Source organism: Gavialis gangeticus, unplaced genomic scaffold (assembly GCF_001723915.1).
Source record: "Gavialis gangeticus isolate Ggan-Ray unplaced genomic scaffold, GavGan_comp1, whole genome shotgun sequence".
Lineage (NCBI taxonomy): Eukaryota > Metazoa > Chordata > Crocodylia > Gavialidae > Gavialis > Gavialis gangeticus.
Genome location: NW_017728996.1, coordinates 28,647,708 through 28,667,820, shown reverse-complemented (window position 1 = coordinate 28,667,820; position 20,113 = coordinate 28,647,708). Strand labels below are relative to the sequence as shown.

The window sequence follows — 20,113 nt, the reverse complement described above, 5'->3', positions numbered from 1 at the left end:
AGAAACAGAACAGCAGTTGTCCATAGTAAAGTGCTGGGCAGAGGGATAGTAAAGTCACAAAGAAAATAGAGAGCAATCTTGGTAAACACAGCAATGAAAGTACTTATTCACTTGGGTCCTGGCACTGTCATGGGAGGGTGTCACATCAAGAAAGATCGCTGCCTGCAGTCTGCTCCTCTCAAAAGTCAATATCCACAGGGACCTTATTTATGAAACTGTCTCCTCCACTTTCTTGGACACAGAATGACAATGCCAATTTTTTTCATGTTTCATCTCCTTTCCCCCAACTTGTTTATGTCATTGTTCTTTGCAGCTCCAGCGGGTTTCTAGCAGCTAAATGCAGAAACAAAGAGAAACAATGCATAAAAGCCATGTTTTGTCCAGATTTACAATCTTGTCTTTCTAAGTGGGGCACAGAGCAGAGAGGCAGCAGGCCGCCTAACTCCCTGAAACAATGGAATCCAAACAGAAGTCCCCCAAAGTTACAAATCATTGTGCTGCCATGAATATTGTAACGGGGCTGAAAGAATGAATCCTGTAACAGCTGGATCCTTATTTCAACTCTGACACTACCAATTTTCACTGTATGCTTTCTGCTAGACACCTCAGAACAACTGGGAACCTTAAACACATCTAGTTCAGCAAGCAAGTGCTATAGTATCAGTCCTTAGGAAACTGGGGTGCCGGTGGGGCTGGTCAGGGAAGGAATCTTGAAGCCTGAAGGTAGGTGAAGCCTTTCACTTTCCTGAGTCTGGAAACCTTCACTGATGTTCAGTAAGCAATCTATGTCCTAGTGGAAGAGGAAGAAAAATCAGTTTACAGCAATCATAGATTTCATAGATTTAATGGACATTAGGGCTGGAAGGGACCTCGGAAGATCAAGTCCAGCCCCCCTGCCCCTGTCTTTCTGCTTCAGTACATTTTTATTTTTTATCGCACCTACAAATCCTGATTGCATATACCAGTGGGTATGGCTTTAATTAAAAGAATTATGATTGGCATAAAATACATGGACCAAAGTATCCTGCAGTGTTCTGAGCCAATATATGATTCACATTTCAAAAACCAGTGCTGAAGTCATAAGGCAGGTGATGGGGAAATTGCACAGAGAGATACAAAAGATGGAGGGAGAAGAAGGGGCAATGATTAGCATGGTAGATGGAAGGAGCTAGGACCAAGTGCTGGTCATAGTAAACTCACCACCTTGTTGCATGATGAGGCTGTGTGTTATAACTGACCCTGTCACCAGCAAGTCCAGTGCACTATCTTTGGCACTGGCCACGTTCTAAAAATAAGTCTGATTGGCTGGTCTCTGTATTCTTGAATCTTTTCTCTGCCCTCTGAGATTACTTCCATTTTATTAAATTCCCTACAGAATGATCAACATCAATATTTAGGATAGTGTAGGACCTCAGAGCCCCAGTCATGGGCCATGCCTCATTGTGCTAAGTACTGTACAAACACAGAACAAGGAGATAGTGCCTTCCCCATGGGGCTTGTATCCTAAGCAAAACTAAAGGAAAAAGGAGATGGATGCAGACAGACTGTGGAATACAGGAAAGAATGAAATGATACCAGTCAGTGTTATTGGCAGCAATATCTTCACATAGGCAGCCTAACTATGGTCAAGTTTTTGTGGGCATCACAGCACTGGAGAGTTGTAAGGAGGGATTTGGATGATGATAAGGAGGGCACTTTGCAGATGGTTATGGCGAGCATGAAAGTGCATGAAGGTACTTGTTAGAAAATGTAGCAAGTGGGTGATGGAAGCTGTCTAATTGCTGGGTAGGAGGCAGGAGCTGACAGCTTGATATGGCTTGAGAGACGATGAGCAAGGTGAGAATTGGTTGTGAAGGGCTTTGAGAGTGCAGGTGCTTAAGCTTCACTTAAAAAAGTGATAACCAAATAAGCCAATTCACAGGGCCAACAGATGTATCACAGGGCTCTTACCTACATTGCAAGACTGCCAGTATGGCAAAGGCCATATGACGATCACACTCTGTAGATAAGGTGGTGCTACTGGTAAAACCTAGTGTAGTGTAGACAGCTTTGCCAGTAGAAGTTAGGTCCTGCAGCAGTGATTCTGTCATTCATAGGAGCTGCTGTGGGTCAAGCAACAAAACATTTCTTCTGCTGGCAAAGCCATGTCCAATCAGGGACCTAGCTGCCACAGGGTGGGCACTGTAACATGGCAGCAACCCCCACAGTGCAAATGCAGGCTGGATTCCATGAGGTTTCATTTATGTAGTCCCTATTCATCTGTGGAGAAAAAGGGAAAACCAGTATTATTTTTAGGAAGATTATATGAACCTCAGTTTACACCTGCTTGATAGTATTCTGCCTGATTGCATAGAGTTAAATCAAGAGGGCTGTTAGAAGGAACAGGCAATGAAGCAATAACTAAAGTTCAAATATCTCTGTGGAAAATACCATAAGAGCCCTCAAGAAAACAATGGGTTGATTATTAATTGAGCACTACTCACCTACCTGGCTCCAGCCAGGTTAACAGGCACATTTTCCAGATCTGGGCCCCGCTGATCAAAAAGACACTAAATCATGAGATACCCTGCACAGAGAGGAAAGCCAGTCAGTGGGCAGCAGCCAAAAAGAAACAGCAACTTCAGCTAGTTCAGAACAGGCTGCATCTGAAACAAAGCTCTTTTGTTAAAAATAAAGCTTCCAAGTTTCTGTTTAATCAGCTGGAATGAGAAATTCCAGGATCACCAATTACAGAGAACTTTCAAGAACTGCACGTAAGAGTCAAATGCTTCCAGTGACAGAATGAAGGATGGTTTGATAGGCTTTCCTGTAGGTGAAGACAGTATGGTGACCTTCAATTAGGAGAAGACAAGCACTGATAACAGATCAGCTCCGGTCAGAAACAGTGAGCTCTCAAAGTCATTTCTTGCGTCTGATTTTCTATGGACTTTCTTTTTTTAAGTGACAAATTGGAAATAATATGAGCATCTTAGTTGTCACTCAGCCATCATCCTGCCTGATGTCTCATGGTATTAGACATGTCACCATTATTAATGCAATATTCCATTCCGAGTACTATTGCACAGGATTTTTCAGGGCATCAGTGCTACATATGGTCTGGCACACAAGGATCCACTCTCTGTTGATTCCTCCCTAGTCTTCAGTCAGCTGAGCTGACCTTGGTCTTGTAGCTTTGTGTCTCCATCAGAAGATTTTCTGGTTTACTGCCAACTCTTCTGTCATGCCCTAATGCACCAGCCCCAACACTTCACATCCTGGATAAAATATTTTAACAGCATTCTTGTCATACTTCACCAAGCCAGACACTGTAACTTAGATTTGGAGTGGTGCCTGAAGATAGTTCTAGAGCCAAATATTTTGAAGGAGCCTTAATTTAAACTACTTTTTCCCTTTTAAAAGGAGTGCCCTTTCCCCTCCTCACTTTTAGGAGTTTCAGGCAACTGCTGTTGGCTCCACAAATGCTTGAAGCTAGTTCTAAGAAAACAAATCACCATCATCTAGCAATGAGCTTCCCCAAAGAATATGGAATTTGTAAAGTATTTTGTGACTGACTCAAAATGGCAGCATCTTGAAGGGATATTTGGCCTATTGCTTACTTGATTTAATCCCTTTACTGCTGTGGGGATGTGTACATTTCAGCAACATGTCCCTTCGAATCAGTAAAATGCAATTTGGCAAGAAATTATGCAAGAAGAGCACACTTCTCAGGCATGTTACAGACAAGATGCTTTGCACTTGCCTTCTGCTGAGTTGAACGGGTGTTCAGTTAACCTGATGCTAACATTCACATGCATTTCTGCAGCAGTTAAGGGGCCAAGCAATAAACTTCCCCTTTCCTGCTGGTAGAAGTCTGATGAGGGGCTGATTTCCAGATATGCTGAGCATCCCCCACTCACATGATGGCAGGAGACCTGGAGGTGAAAATCCCTGGAGATATAAACTGTTCAAGCATGCCAAGAAGTAAAGTTGCTGACTCCGACTACTCTTGATATCTTTAGACGGTGGAGCACTGTATTTTATTCCCCACTTGTCATAAAAGTCAAGTGATCTAGTCAATATCTGTGGAACACTTTGACTGGGTTATCGACCCTGGGCACAGAGTTGTCATACTAGATTAGCATGCCACCTGTTAAACTGAGCCTCTATGAAATATTAATTATAGCTGCCTCTTAGGAATCAAAATCTGCCAGAAAGCTGCTTAGAAGAGTAGCTCTCACCTAGGGGGTAAAAAAAATGATAAAGAGCTGCTTCTCTAGTAATTAAATGTTGTACAGTACAGTCACTGGAGCTGGGAAGAGGGTTGGCATTTATTAATACTTTTTGTCTCTCTCACTCCTATAAGAAATATTTTGTATGTGAGCACTGAGCATGCCTTTTTAATTTATAATTCAGAAAAGATAAGATAATCCTGAATGAATGCACTGTTATGGTTAATGAGCAGAATAAAAAGGAATATTTAATGCCCACACAGAGAACATGTTGCTTCTATATTGCTCTATATTTTATTGCAAATTCTTTCTGGTAACAAGTGACATTTGCCTGTATTCTCTATATAGGTAAAAAGTGGATAGCCTTGTGGGTTGCACGAAGTCAAGCTAGTGTTATTTGAGGATAAACAGTGTAGTTGTTTGCTTTAGACATCAGCTTTCAGAAGCAATTTCAGAATTCTAGGTGCATCCATCTGATTTGGAGTCTATGAAATAATTACTCCTTCTTCTGCCACCCCAGGGAACACAGTTCCTTGTACTTCAATGGGAATAAAAAACTGTTATCGGTATGATTTGGTTTGTCACTAGAATATTGAGATGGCTACCAAAAGATCAGGGTTTCAGAAAAGTCTTTATAAATCCTGAGAATTATTTATTTCCATATGATGCATCAGCCAATCTAACACCACGGGATGGCATCATACCCATGAGTTACAGGACTGTCATTGACCTAGCCAATCTGGTTTGCATGGCTGAAAATAAGATTTTGCTAAGTGTCCACTGTAAAACACTCACCTTATTCTCACATATCTGCCATATGGCTCCAAAACCAGAAACCAGCTTGCAGCACCTGTACTGACTCACTTTTCACAAAGAGGCTTCAATACCTCAGTAATTGGTGCATGAGGGATTAGATGAGATAGATAAACATGAGGTCAGAAATGCTGCCAACACCTGAGAGCGAGAACTCTGACTATTCTCAAATTGACTTTTGGCAAAAAAGATGGCATTTCTCTGACAACTGAGGGAATTGTTTTTCTCTGCAGTAATTCAGGATGGCTACTAAATGGTGTGTGTTGGTGTCAGGTATTTAAATGGCAAGTAAGTTAGCAGGAGAAAAACACTGCTTGCTGTTCATGTAATCTTACACTTGAAGGAAGCTATACATCACAGCTGAGAGCAGGTTTAGATCAGTTCTGGAGAATTACAGCACCCCAGCGACATCAGCACTGTGAAATACAGCTTAGTTTTGTTAGTTGACAATGGTTTTAGGACACATCAGGTAAATAAATAGAATGCCAGACCAATATGCTGTAAGAAATGGTTTAGGACCTTCATCACGTGTGAAAGGGGAGAGAACAGGCAGGTGTTGTGAGTGAGCATATTTGCATAAATAGGCATAATAAATAATAACATTGTGGAAAAGGCAATATTCTGGAATGCATTTATGGGAGCTGTAATGCTGCCGCCTAAGGACATTTTTGGTGGCCCAATAAACTATGTGAGAATGATTGTCTTTTCCCTCTAATTTGCCCTCACCAAAATGTGTATTTCAAGGCTCTCCTGCTCCCAAGCCAGCTGTTTTTAGACAATATTAAATTGCCTCTTTCTGATGAGGTTTCCAACATCCTGCTTTCCATGTAGTTATTTTACTCTCCCTATTTCTCATCTAATTGTTTTCCTTTTCCAACACATGCCAATGCCCTCTGCAATTTCTGACTGTCAAGGTGGAAGTATTCTCTTTTGACTGCCCCAACAAAATATGGACAAGAGTACAGCATCAATTTCTCTTTTGCACAGGCATGCTTTTATATCACTCATCTGATCTCACCTGCACTGACTAGGGCCCCAGCACCGCAGCTAACCATGCATACTTAACGTTAAGGACTTGAGTTATACCAGTGACTAAGATTTTATCGAGGCTAGGGGAATTGCATAAACTATAGAGTTGGGGTCAGAAAGGAACTTTACCCCACAGTCAGATTGATACAGATTGTGGAGTAGCAGGGGGCTGCCTTCCTTGTAGCAGGGTCATGGTTTTCTTCCTTGAACCTCTTGAGAGTATTTTAACAACTGTCATAGCAGCAGGACATTGACCACCATTGTTCCCCTGCAGGTTTTCTCTTATGGTTGTGTCAGGGTTGCTTGTATACTTTTACTAATAGGTTAGACCCGGGGTGGGGAAATACAGCCCGTAGTCTGTATCCAGCCCACCAGTGGATCCTATCTGGCCTGCTGGCCACTGCCAGAAGCTTGAGGAGGGAGGGCTGTGCCCCATGCTGCTGTGCTCTGTTACAGCCAGGGCCAGGCCAGGCTGCACAGCATGCAGACTCCTCCACCCAAACTCAGTTTTGGTGACAACTCTGCCACCTACTATTCTTTTGCAACTGCACTGTTGATTCAGGCACTGCTGTTTTGTTTTGCTTGTGCTTTTGAGCTCTTTTTTTACAATCTCTTCTGGCACAGGGTAGTCTGTTATTTCTGCTATGTCTGGCTTGCCTCTAGCTTCTGTTGTGATTGAATCATAGTGATAAAGCAGCTGACTGCATGGATGACGCTATGGGATAGCTGATATGGAAGAGGCTATTACATGTGAAAGTACTAACTGCAGTGCTGATTGCTTTGCTGGGTCACATTAATTGTGATGGATCTCCAAATACAGCCTATGACCTTGATTTTAGCAATGCATGAAGCATTTAAAAAAAATCATAACAACCTTCTGAAGTAATGCTCTACTAAGATGAGAGGAGGAGGAAGCTCCAGTGTCTAGCTTCAAAGCAAACAGAACAGCAATGTGTTGACTTACTCTATAAAAGCTATTTTCACAAGCAGAAGGAACGGAAGCATCTGTTAAAAGAAAGTAAAGCTAGGGAAAATCTGTGGAAAAAAACTAAACTCCACTCATGAATTTCTATCTTCTTGGGCCACAGCACAGGAAGAATCTCTCAGTTCAGTTCCACACGTCTGTCCTTGTTGTCTTGTACAACAGATTGGAGTCGTTCTATGGTGAAACAATTCTTCTTTTTGTTGGAAGCACCACTTCAAACACAGACTGTCTGCCACAACACAGCTAGCTAATTCACAACAGAATGTAATCCAGAGATTATGGGGAGGGAATGTTGTCAGAGGAACAGTGATGAAGACCCCTTTGCAGTATTTATGTCAGGAGTTAGTCTTCCTTTCCCCTTCCCGCTCGCTATGGTATTCCTACACAGGCCATCATAGTATCATAGTGCTTAGGATCGGAAGGGACCTAAACAGCTCACCAGGTCAGGCCCCCTGCCCTGGGCAGGAACAGGTGTCAGGGTCATATCATCCCAGCCAAATATCTGTCCCACCTCCTCTTGAAGACCCCCAAGGTAGGAGAGAGCACCACCTCCCTTGGGAGCCCACTCCAGAGCTTGGCAGCCCTACCTGTAAAGCAATGTCTCCTGATGTCCAGCCTGAACCTTCTCTCTAACAATTTGTGGCCATTATTCTTAGTAACCCCCAGTGGTGCCTGGGCGAACAGAGCCTCCCCCAATTCCTGCTTTTTCCCCCTGGTGAGTTTGTAAACTGCCACCAGATCCCCTCTCAGCCTTCTCTTGTGGAGGCTGAATAGATTCAGGCCCTTTAGTCTATCTTCATAGGGCCTGCCCTGCTGCCCCCTGACCATGCGAGTGGCCCTCCTCTGGATCCTGTCAGTGCAGCCACATCCCTCTTGAAGTGCAGCGCCCAGAACTGGATGCAGTACTCCAACTGCGGCCTCACCAACGCCGCATAGAGGGGAAGGATCACCTCCCTGGACCTGCCTGTAGATGCACAAGGTGCGGTTAGCCTTACTGACCACTTCCTCGCATTGGCGGCTCATGTCCATCCTGGAGTCAACAATGACTCCAAGATCCTTTCTGCCACCGTGTTGACAAGAAGGGTGTTCCCCAGCCTATGGGTGCGTTGCTGGTTCCTTCTCCCTAGATGCAGCACCTTGCACTTGTTTGCACTGAACTCCATCCTATTCCCATCCGCCCACCTCTGTAACCCGTCTGATCTAGCTGGATTCTCTCCCTCCCCTCCAGTGTGCCCACCTCGCCCCACAACTTGGTGTCATCAGCAAATTTGGACAGCGTGCTTTCCACACCCACCTCCAGATCGCTGATGAAGACGTTGAACAATACGGGCCCCAAGACTGAGCCCTGGGGGACTCCCCTGCCCACATCCCTCCAGGTCAAAAATGACCAGTCCACCACCACTCTCTGGGTGCAACCACCAAGCCAATTTGCCACCCATCTGACTGTGTAGGCCTCAGTGCCACAGTCACCAAGTTTTCGTAAGAGGATGTGGTGGGAAACCATGTCAAAGGCCTTCTTAAAGTCCAGGAAGATGACATCCACCTCAACACCCTCATTCAGGGAGTTTGTGACCCAATCATAAAAAGAAACCAGGTTAGTCAGGCAGGACCTGCCCTCAATGAACACATGTTGGTTGCCCCTGAGCATTACCTCCCCTGCTGGGCCCTTGCAGATGTACTCCTTGATAATTTTCTCGAAGGTCTTCCCAGGGACCGAGGTAAAACAGACTGGCCTATAATTGCCGGGGTCCTCTTTTCTCCCTTTCTTGTAAATGGGGACCACATTAGCCTTTTTCCAATCCTCTGGTACCTGGCCAGTGCCCCATGAGGAGTCAGAGAGCTGTGCCAGGGGCCCCACTATGACCCCCACCAATTCCCTCAGCACCCTTGGGTGAAAAGCATCTGGACCTACTTATTTAAACATGTCCAGCCCCTCCAAAAGTTCCCTAACTAGGTTGTCCCTTACCCTAGGCATGGTGGTGCCTCCCCTGGGTCCATCCACAGTTCTAGTGGGGGAGAAGCCCTGGTCCCTGTTTAGGAATATAGAGGCAAAGAATTCATTAAAGAGGTCAGCTTCCTTGTTTGCTGCAATCACCAGATTACCAAGCCTATCCTGTAAGGGCCCCATGTTACCCAGTGCCTTCTTCTTACTTCCTATGTATTTGAAAAAGGACTTTTTATTATCCTTAATTCTGGTCACAAGCCCTGGCTCCATCTCTGCCTTGGCCTTCCTAACAGCCTCCCTGCAGTCCCGAGCAATGGAGGTGTAATCCTCCCTGGTGATAGCCCTTGCTTCCACTGTTTGTACGCCTCGTTTTTTGCCCTCAGGCATCCCTGGATGCTTTTGCCGAGCCATGGGGACTTGTTAGCACTCCTGGCCCCCTTGGTGCACATTGGGACTAACTCCCTTTGAGCTCAGAGGATCGTCTCCTTGAGGAACAGCCACCCGTCTTGGACTCCCATCTCATTGAAGCTCCGAGACCCCAATGCCTCTCCTACTAACCCTCTTAGCTTACAGAAGTCAGCCCTCCTGAAGCTGAGTACCTCTGCCTTGCTGCTTGCTTTCACCACCCTACACTGGATAGTAAATTCTCCCTGGTGAGTTTGTAAACCGCCACCAGATCCCCTCTCAGCCTTCTCTTGTGGAGGCTGAATAGATTCAGGCCCTTTAGTCTATCTTCGTAGGGCCTGCCCTGCTGCCCCCTGACCATGCGAGTGGCCCTCCTCTGGATCCTCTCAGTGCAGCCACATCCCTCTTGAAGTGCAGCACCCAGAACTGGATGCAGTACTCCAACTGCGGCCTCACCAATGCCTCATAGAGGGGAAGGATCACCTCCCTGGACCTGCCTGTAGATGCACAACAAGGTGCGGTTAGCCTTACTGACCACTTCCTCGCATTGGCGGATCACTGTCGCCCAGGTGGTCGAGTACCCGCAGATCCCTCACCAGGTCATCGCCTGTGGCACAGACCAAGTCCAGCAAGGCATTTCCCCTGGTGGGACTGTGCACCTCCTGGGTTAGGTGGAGGTCCTGTATCCCGGCTGGCAACCTACGTGAGCAGTCAGACCTGGCTGACTGCTCCTGCCAGCAGATGTCTGGGTAGTTTAGGTCACCCATGACAACCACATCCCTTGACTTTACAGCCTCCGTGAGCTGGCCTGAGAATTCCAGGTCCAGCTCCTCCCCCCGGCGAGGCGGTCTGTAGTAGATGCCCACTATCAAGTGCCTTTCCCCATGACTCCCGTGCATTCTTACCCAGGGAGTCTCATTTTTCCCCTCCTCTGACCCTATCCTGATCATTGAGGACATGTATTGCTCTTTGACGTATAGCGCTACACCCCACCTCTTTTCCCTGCTCTGTCTCACCTCTACAGCCTGTATCCCTTGATGTCCAATGCCCAGTCATGGGTAGAATCCCACCAGGTTTCTGTAAGCCCCACTAGGTCTGGGTTTTTGCTAGCTAGCAGGAGGGTGAGTTCCTCCTGCTTTTTCCCCATGCTTCAAGCATTTGTGTAGAGACATTTGAGGCCTCCTGTAGGTGCCCATGCCGCCCCCTTGTTCCTAAGCCTGCCCTGGCCCCTGATCCTTGATCCCCACTTCACCTCCTGTATCTGAGTGACCTTATCTAGTTGTACAATTGAAGCATCTATATACCAGCTCCTAGAGATACACCTCTCTGATCCTCCCCTTCCCTTTAGTTCAGGGACATATTTCTGGCTTTCCAGCACCTCTTCACAAATGGCTGCTGCTGATAAACTAACCCACAGCTAAAACTTCATACCTTATTTTTCCTCCTAAACCTTTCTCTTGTGCTCTTACTCCAGCATATACTTCATGCTCATAACTTGTGTGCAATTTTTGGTTCTCCTAACCTCACAGTAACACTTGCTGAACACTGCAGCTGCTTTATTTATTCCCAGAATTTTCCATCTAATTTTCTATTCCACCTATCCCTTAGAGCTAATGTGAACACCCTCACACACTTAAATCATTGCAGCTTTCTTCCCTTTGGACACAGACATACACCTCACACCTCTTCAGTCCTCCAAAATGCTGATGTAAACATTACATCCATGCTCCATACTTTCTGCAGTGCCTTTTCATGAGATGTGCAGGTTAAACGAACATGCGTCTGCAATGGTTTAGAACAGGAACATTCCTGCCTTGAGCAAGTGGTTGGACTAGATAACCTCCTCAGGTAGTTTTCTGCCCTGCTTTTCTATCAGTCTATGACCTTCACTCCATGCTGTTTGGGTGACTAGCTATAGCCTTCCTTTCCCATCTTTGGAAGGCAGCTGTCTCCTCTTCATCCTCTTCTCTTGGAGATGCACTTCTTCAAATATGCCTGCAAGTGCTTAGTCTGTCCCTAAACCTTGCCTAAAACCTTCAATCACATTGCTTTTCCCTGATTCCTCAGGTCTATGTACTGTCCACAAAGGAAATAAGATCCTTAGGGCAGGGACTGTAACTTTATACCTAATATGAACCATCCACTACACCATCAGTACTATTCAAATAAATAAGAGTGACTGTAAAACTGAGATGCCAGAGCTGGGGGGCAGGAAAGGGAGGTCCCTCTGGTTATTTGTCATAAGGCATGCTTAATTTGTATGTAAATGTTATGAAAAACAAATGCACTTAACATTAGAACTTGCTTTTCCTGTGTCTTCCTTGATATGGAAATAGAAATCACTGGGTAATTTGAGTTTAGTGGCAATAAAAACTTGTTTCCTTCTTGCATTGAAGTTGTAAGGAATGGACAGCATTTGTTCTATAGATAATGTTATGGAGCCTCCATATGCCAAAGTCAAGGGAATAATGTTGCTTAGCACCTCACAGATTTAGGGCTGTAACACCATTAGGGAGCTGAGTCAGAAGCTGATTTTGCAAAGAGCTAAGTGCCCTCGACTTCCAGTGAATTTAGTGGGAGTACCTGGCACTTTGCTGGTTTGGACTCTCCAAGAATACTATACTTTTCTACCTCAAGGTAGCAGAGGGGATGAGCTTTTTGTATCTTAGTAAAATGGGTGGATAATGTCCATGCTAGCCTTGAGAAATCTGTAGGAACACATCAAAATTCTCACCGAAATGCAGGAAAGGACCACAGTGGAACCTTCTCCCTTACTACGATATCAGCATGCAATAAATATTCTGGTTTAAATTTGGTTCTGAACTTGAACTTTAAACTGAGGTTGCAGTGTGAATGCTCCGAACAGGTTCAGTGCAGACTGAGCTTAATAGGATGCCATCATGGCAAAGCTTACATAAAACTATATCATGACTTTCAATGACCAAGAAATAATTAAGATTCATAGGGTCCAAATGCAATAGCAAAATGACTCAGAGATTTTTTTAAATTAGGCCCATGTTAATATTCTGCTACCAACTAGAAGTATGCATGTAAGTGAATAGCCATGTTGTAAACAAGGACCTTGATACGATGGTATTTGTCATGCAGAGAGACCCTTGTGGAAATGTAAACTGTAATTGTGGTGGTGACAGCAGAGGGACTTTTTAAAGCAACCTGTCACAATGGCACAAGTGTTTGGGGAAAAGATCATCTATAGAACTTAGTATTGTGACAGAGCTCAAGAAGCAAAGTCAGCAAAATTCAAATGCAAGAGAACTTCTATTTGATTACATCTATTATGTATTCCTCTGTAGTCCAATATTATTAAACTGAACAAGCAAATAGTCTGGGTTAAATTACATGCAATTGCTGAAAAAATGCACTAAACATTACAGAAGTAAAGAAAATTTGGAACAACACTGAGAATCTCTTGAAGCACAACTTACCTGGACAGACTAGGCAGACTGAGTGCAAATGGTTACTCAGCTTTTTGAAAACCTAAATAGAACGAAAGCAAGAGCAACAATACATGAATGTTTCATTAGCACGAGAAAGACAGCCCGGTGACAAAGGACTGGCGTTCAGGACTCAGACAGATTAGGATAGTGAGGACAGAGCACTTCCCCTTCCATACTTTTCTTCTAACATTGCCCTCCCAGACTCTCCTTCACTCTGAATTGACATTATATTTTTGATGGAAAAAACCCCTGTCTGGCAGCAGTGGGGTCGGCAGTGCAGTTGTGCCCCTTACTGCTGCCGGGTAGGCAGGGGGTGCCTCTTCATGGCGGCGAAGGGCTCCCAGCAGCGGCACTGAGCCTCTCCATCCTGCCTTGCCCTGCCCTGCTGGGTCTTGCCCTCCAGGGGCTCCCAGGAGGAGGGCAGCAGGGCAGGGAGCTCAAGCCCACAGCTACAAGTCCACATCCGCCCCACTCACGGGCTCCACTCCAGCCGTGCCGCCTGCAGGGGAGGAGGAGGTGGTTCCACTCTCCACTTGGGCTGCAGTGGCCGCTGCCTCCCATGGGTGGCAGCCATGGCTTGGGCACTGCTTGGGGGGGCAGAGGGCTCAGACCCAGGTGCCTGGCCCTGCAGTTCTGGCAGCTGGGGGCCCCCCTCCAACAGGGCTGGAGGGGGCAAGGGGTTGTGGGTCTGGAGTGAGGGGCACCAGCAGGGCCGGGGGTTGTGAGTCTGGAGTGAGGGCCATTGGCAGAGCCAGGGAGCTGTGGGTCAGGAGAGAAGGGCACTGGTAGGGCTGGGGGGCTGTGACTTGGGAGTTGGGGGCAATGGCACGGGCAGGGCACAAGCGTACTAGGGCTGCACAGTACCACAAAGTAGTACAGGGAGACAGCTGCAGCTGGACCCACATCCTGGTGAGTGAAGGAGGTAGAGGGAGCTCTGATTTTCCATGATAAAAAACCCAAAATGACATGCCAAAATTTACAGGTATTTACAATTTATTTTATTACTAGCCAATTCCCTGTCAACACTGACAAGTGGGCAAGTTGGGATAGGGGGCTGGGATGAGTGCCGCCACCTAATGCCCCATGTTGCCACTGCTCTGCCTCTTGCAGGGAGCGGGGTGGGGAGCTGGCCTCGGCTCCCCACCCTCTGTCCAGTCCTCTGCGCGGCTTTGGAATCAGGCAGCGCTCCCCCATGCTTGGAGCAGTCTGATTGGCTGTTTCTGTTAGCCAATCAGAGTGCAAATAAAGTGTTACAGACAGACGTAGGCTTTTATAATAGAATAGCTACTGAGGGAGGCACTGATAGGCTTCCAAATTGCTTTAAAATTGTAAATATAACATTGTATTCAACTGATACATACATACATATATAGCGGTGTTTCATTTTAATCACAGAAAAACACAGATTTTATTTTTTTAAATCAGAGGATTTGTGATTAAAAAAAAATCAGAGAATCTGCACTTTTTAAACAGAAAAAATCAGAGCCTCTGCTTATAAAATGCAGACTGGAGGAAATGTTTAAAAGATGTTTGTTGTTAAAACATAATTTTGGTACAAAGCAGACAACAAGGAACAACAGATTGGATAGCAAAGCTGAATGCATGTCACCCTGAGAAAAAGAAAAATGTTTCACTATGAAAGAGGATTAAAAAAAATGGAAAAATTGTTTTAAGTTCATGTTACCTAATTATTCTATACTTGTAAAATTATAATTTATTTTATTGTATCCGGCAATCCAGGAAAATCTTAGGAGCTAAGATCTAGACAAGAGTGCCTAAAAACTGAACTGTATTATTATTATTGCAGGGGGTTATTTTGCTCATATCTTATTATTGGCATGCAAGTGAAATGAAGCATACACGATAGATATGGGACAGACAGACATAATGACCTTTACTGGTTAAATTTTATGCTGTGGGGAGGGAGGGCATTTCCATTTATGGATCAATGCAAGTCCCATTAGTAAATAAAGACTCTAACTGACCTTCTGGGTAAGGTCCTAAATAATCAGCTGCATTTTTTATGGAACAAGTGAAATAGACCTAAGGATTTAAGGGTAGATTTAATTGGTCTCTAATGCATAGATATCACAAGAGGAAGTATGCCACTATCATGGCTACATTGCATGAAGATAGCCACATATAGTGCTTGTGTGTTCAAAGGACTTAGAAACATTAACTGCCATATCCTCATACCAGCTGTCACAGGGATGGTAACTCTAATTTATTAATAAGTGGGGTTACCCAGCCCACAGTAGGGCTGGGTAATAGCATGGCGATTCACAGCCAGGGTGCCATGGTAACCTAGGGTGCCTTGAGATCCTTTTAAATGTCATGGGGCACAACTCAATGTTCACACTGTTAAGTGTGTGAACATGATTTATGAGATAAACCCAGAGTTTTCAAATAGGAATCTGTAGTGTTAAAAACATTTGGACCTGCTGTGGTAGCTTTCGCAACAAAAGAATTGCTCTATTATTTTTCTGTAGTTAATAAATGAATGAAACCGAAACATTAACATTGTCTGAGGGGGACCTTGAAACTACTGAGAGGTGCCTCAAATCCAGTGAGCGATGCCTTGAGTCTAAAGAGGTTGAGAACCACTGGAATAGCCCTTTAGTTATAATAGGAGTGCTCTCATCAGAGGTCACTATGGAAGGTCTGTCTTGACCACAGTCAGCATGTGACAGACACATTTCAGACAAAAACATTTACACTATGTAGGGACATTAGGAAGCCTTAATAAAACTCTTCATGAAAACACTGCAGTACCTAATTATCGATGCATTCCACTAGAGATATCATAACAGGACTTTCACCACATGTTGTTGCATACTCATTACGTTATCAGCAGTACTGATTCCTAGTCTAAGTAGCAGGTCACTGAACTTTTAAGTAGGTAATATTTTAAGGAGCTGTCAAATACTACTCAAAGTAAGTAGATAACCAATTTAATTATAGCACCATTTGTTTGAACCAATGAGCCTTCCAGGCCTAAAGGGTTTCTGAGTACGTGCCTTGTAAACTATTGGAAATATTAGTTCCCTGGTTTATTAGGCTTAGGCTTTATGCAGAAAGATGCAGAACTATTGAAAAACTACAAGACTATGTGAGTGATGAAATGATTCAAGGGAAAAAACCACAAAGGATTTTTCAGGACCATTTTAACTGTCTCATGATGAAGAGCAACATCGAAATACTGGTATATAATGGATAGTAGCTCCCTCTACTTACCTCTCAAAGCCGAGAGTGCAATTTAGACAGATTCACAGGAAACAGCAGTTAGGGACTATTTTCCTTCAGTTTCTGTTTCCAGGACTGATCAGCATAGCAGGTGTCACTTGATCCCTCAGGGAACCCAACCGCAATTCTTTGAGTTTCGTAATTTCAGCTACAGGACATTCAACTTCTTGTCTACCTCACTCAATTCTCCTGGCACCTAGGTCAACTTCTTGTGCCTATAGACAACGCCGACTCCAGAGAAAGCCCACACTGGAAAATCTGGTCCTCTCATGGAGTTCAGAAAAAAAGAGGGGCAAAAGAAAGAACTCCTAGCGTTCCCTATGGATAGAGGTCTACCCAAACTTGAGGCAGTGGCCGGCCGACTTCAGACAGATTGTGGGGCTGGTCACCATCTCCGAGGGCTCATAATGGCAGGCCTGCCCTCCCCCTCCCCCTCCCCGCCCCCCCAATGGTCCCAGTCCTACTGCTTATTGGTGGAGAGGGCTGTCATTGGTTTATTTAATGTTTTTCCCCCTCTGAGAAACCACGTAGCAAAGTGATTTAATGTCTTAAAACAGCTATTCAACTGGCAGTCTGTAGGATGTCCAGAGAAGCTGGGGCTCCCGCAACTATACCACTGTACAGCCAGAGCAGCCTTGGCCCCGCTGGGGATGTGCAGCCCCAGACACTTAGAAGTTGGACAGTTTTAAAGCAATAAACTCAGTGCTGAGCGAAAGGGACTCTGCAATGGTAGCTAAATGCTAGGCAAGATTGACAACATTTACAGTATAGAAAGCTGAATATTTTTGTAAAATAATTGGAGAGGGAAAAGGAGAGAGGGGGAAAGGTGTTTTATCTAAAGAGAGGTCTGTACTGCAGTCAGAAGTGTCACTGCATATGTGTAAAGTTTAATAACTTTAATCTGGGAAGTGCATGGAACAAGTGCAAGTTGAAATCACACTCGAGTGCAGTGCAGACAAAGAGCATCTCTAGGCGTGTCTACATTACAGTTTTATGATGTTTGAATTCAGCTGTGAGCATAATCTTGACCTTGACTGAGTACCATGCATGCACCAGGGCAAATAGCATTTAATATAGTGTCCACTAACTGTTTAACCCCCTGCTGTTCAACATCTTTTATGGTCTATGTTAGGTTGCAGTCAGCATCATGTTAATTATAAACCATATCTAGTTATATATCACAATGCATTGGAGTTTTAAGCAGAGAAACTCTCAGAAATCACTTACAATTTGAAAATGTAGTTAAAAAAATTACTTAAGAAGTCAGTAACAAAGAATGCTAAACACAAACACCCAGATTAGTTGGCAAGCACCTTGGCATTTTACAGTGGAGCCTTCATTTGGCATACTTCAGACTATTCCACAATTAGTTTTTAAAGACGTTGCCAGGTCATAGTTGAACAACTGCTCATTTACTCTTTTCTTTTTCTTTTGGCTTTGGGGGGGTGCATGATCAATGAAACATATGCCAGGAGTAATCTTTACAGCACAAATCCTTTTTAAACCTATTTAACTTCTGCCTGTTCCTCCAATATAGAATTTTTGTAGGTCATCTAGGAAGGACCAAAAAGCTGACCGGTGTTTTCAATTACCAATATATTTAAACTTCCTTTTGATGCATTTCCATTTCCTGCTCCTGAGAATTCTTCCTGCTTAATAAGACATTGCATCCTCCTTGCAAGTCAGAGAATCAAGCTTCTTGCGAAGTACTACTTTTGACCCAAATGCACCATTAATATGCATGAAGCCTTCCTTCAACATGCCAATCAATCCCCAAGGGTCTAGAGAGTAGCAAACATGCTTGATTAGGTTTTGTATCCAACTCACCAAAGCCTCATATTTTGTCTCATCATTTATGAATGTAAAATGCTGCCATTTTGGCAAAGTGAAGCATTTCACAAAACAGAACAAAATGTGACCACCAGCCCACACCAAGACAGTTACATGCTTTTGGGTTTAATTTGATTGGCAGTTTCAATATTTCTCACCTACTCTTTCTACCCAATTTCATTACTATATTTCAAAACAGTCTCAGATCTAAGAGAAAGGCCATTCATTTCTTCTTCCCAAAGAGAAAGGAAAAAAACCCCCCAAAACCCAGAAAGCACACCTAGACACCAGTTTAAATTTATATTCTATGCAAAATTAGATTATGTGATTATGCAAATTGCTGTATACCTTGTTGTTGATAAAATGCCTTGTACTGCATACTTCCAAAGTGGTCATGATCATTCAGTACTTTAGGAACTTTGCGCACAGGAGAGTACATAACTGTCTAGATGAGTGGCATGAAAAGATTTGGTAGCAAGATTAACAATTTGTCTTGGCGCCGGTGGGGGGTAAGTTTTCCTCAAGAAAGTTACTTTATTGTAGGGCATAAAAGCCCCCTGAGCATAGCTTTGATGAGTGCAGCTGGACAAGGAATGCAGATTCCTGCCCTTAAGCCCCGCCGCAGCAAAGCTCTTATTTACAAGTTTACCAGCAGTCAATGGTACCTCCTGCTCCTGGAATCCTTCATCAAATTATTCATGAATACGCTCCAGTTGGTTTTGTGTCCAGGAACCTGTTTCCCATCCTCCCCTTACAGTTCCCAATCTCAGAGTAAAGAACCGTTGCATCTGCAGTGCTCCCAGAATCCCACCATCACACTTTCTGCTCCACCATTCAAGACAAAAGTCTTGTCGTGCAATTCAGATTACTGCTAGTAGGACGAAACATTGTGGCCGCTTTGAAAGTACACTGCTCAAGTACCAGTCTTCATTTGATTAGTAAAATATTTGGCTGGGCCTGCATGAAAGAACCTCATGCTGAAGGAAAACTGCACACCTGTTGAAATGCTTGGTTTTCCAGGAAGAAACACTCACATGGTGAACAAAGCATACCAGGCATTTCAACAGATGTGCGGTTTTCTTCAGCATGAGGCTCTTTCATGAAGGCCCAGCCAAATATTTTATTAAGCAGCCAGTAAATTCTACCATCCTAAAAAACCAGCAGCTTGCTGGTACTACAGCAAACCAGCACTACATAAGGCTTGCCTATCTGGACAGGACCTCTCAACAAGGACACTGTCCCAGCTAAACCACTACTGATTTCAGATGCCTCATTTTGTTCCACAGGAGAGGCAGACTCAAAAACTAAAGTGAGTACACAAAACCAAGATGGGTCACATGATTTAGATAGGACAAGAACTTCAGCTTTTTTTTTTTTCACATGCATATAAATAAGTGCTGCTGTTTCAGTATGTATTTATATAAAGGAATTAGAGACCTAGCAATAAAATGGTCTTGTTTGCACCACAGAAGGGATATCATGTTATAGTAACTCTAGGTAAAATTAGTTCTCAGGCAGCACACTGTATTCTATCTAGAAACTCATCTGTAACAAGGAATAGTAATATGGCCTCACTTGTTCCCTGTACCTTGTATCTAATAAGTATAGGGACTAAAACTGTATGATTATGTAAATATGGGGGAGCCTCTGTGCACATGGAGAAGTCTGTCCCTGTGTAAGCAGGTTCCCAGCAGAGACAATACAGGAAGATCCCTTGGAAGTGAGGAAGTAGTCCCTGGAACCAGCACTACATAAGGCTTGCCTATCTTAGTAATGCATGTAGCCTAATTCAAGTCTCATTGCAGATTAGACATTTAACTCCAATACAGTGGTGGTTTTTAATTTGGGCTAATCTGTTGGATTTTAGGCTGGAGTGAACAACACTGTTACCAATACAATTGTACTGGAGTCTACTGGTTAGCTGGTAGCGTTGCATTCTAAGTTCTCAGAAAACAGACACAGCCTGCAGAGTTCACCTGATTATAAATTCCTGCTTCTTTTTGCAGCATAAATAGTCTAACAGTACCCCTAAGAGCATAAATGCTACATACGAGCAAGCACAAAGCAAGCATGGACACAGCAGCTAAGGTTTGATTTATAGTGAGGCAGTTTTCACTAAAGTTCAGTAACTTGAGTTAATACTGTAGTTAAAAAAAAAAAAAAAAAAAAAAAAAAAACCCTGGTTTTTTTTGGGTCC

General features: G+C 44.1%; 1 long non-coding RNA gene across 1 annotated transcript in view; it reads right to left on the bottom strand.

Moving 5' to 3' along the window:
* LOC109288613 overlaps positions 1–2,821 on the bottom strand; it is a 27,219-nt gene extending 24,398 nt beyond the window's left edge. The window contains exons 1-2 of the long non-coding RNA XR_002095194.1: positions 2,484–2,821; positions 1,951–2,259 (exon numbers count right to left, since the gene is read on the bottom strand). This is a non-coding gene — a long non-coding RNA (uncharacterized LOC109288613). The remainder of the gene's footprint in view (positions 1–1,950; positions 2,260–2,483) is intronic.
* Positions 2,822–20,113: the final 17,292 nt, after the last annotated feature.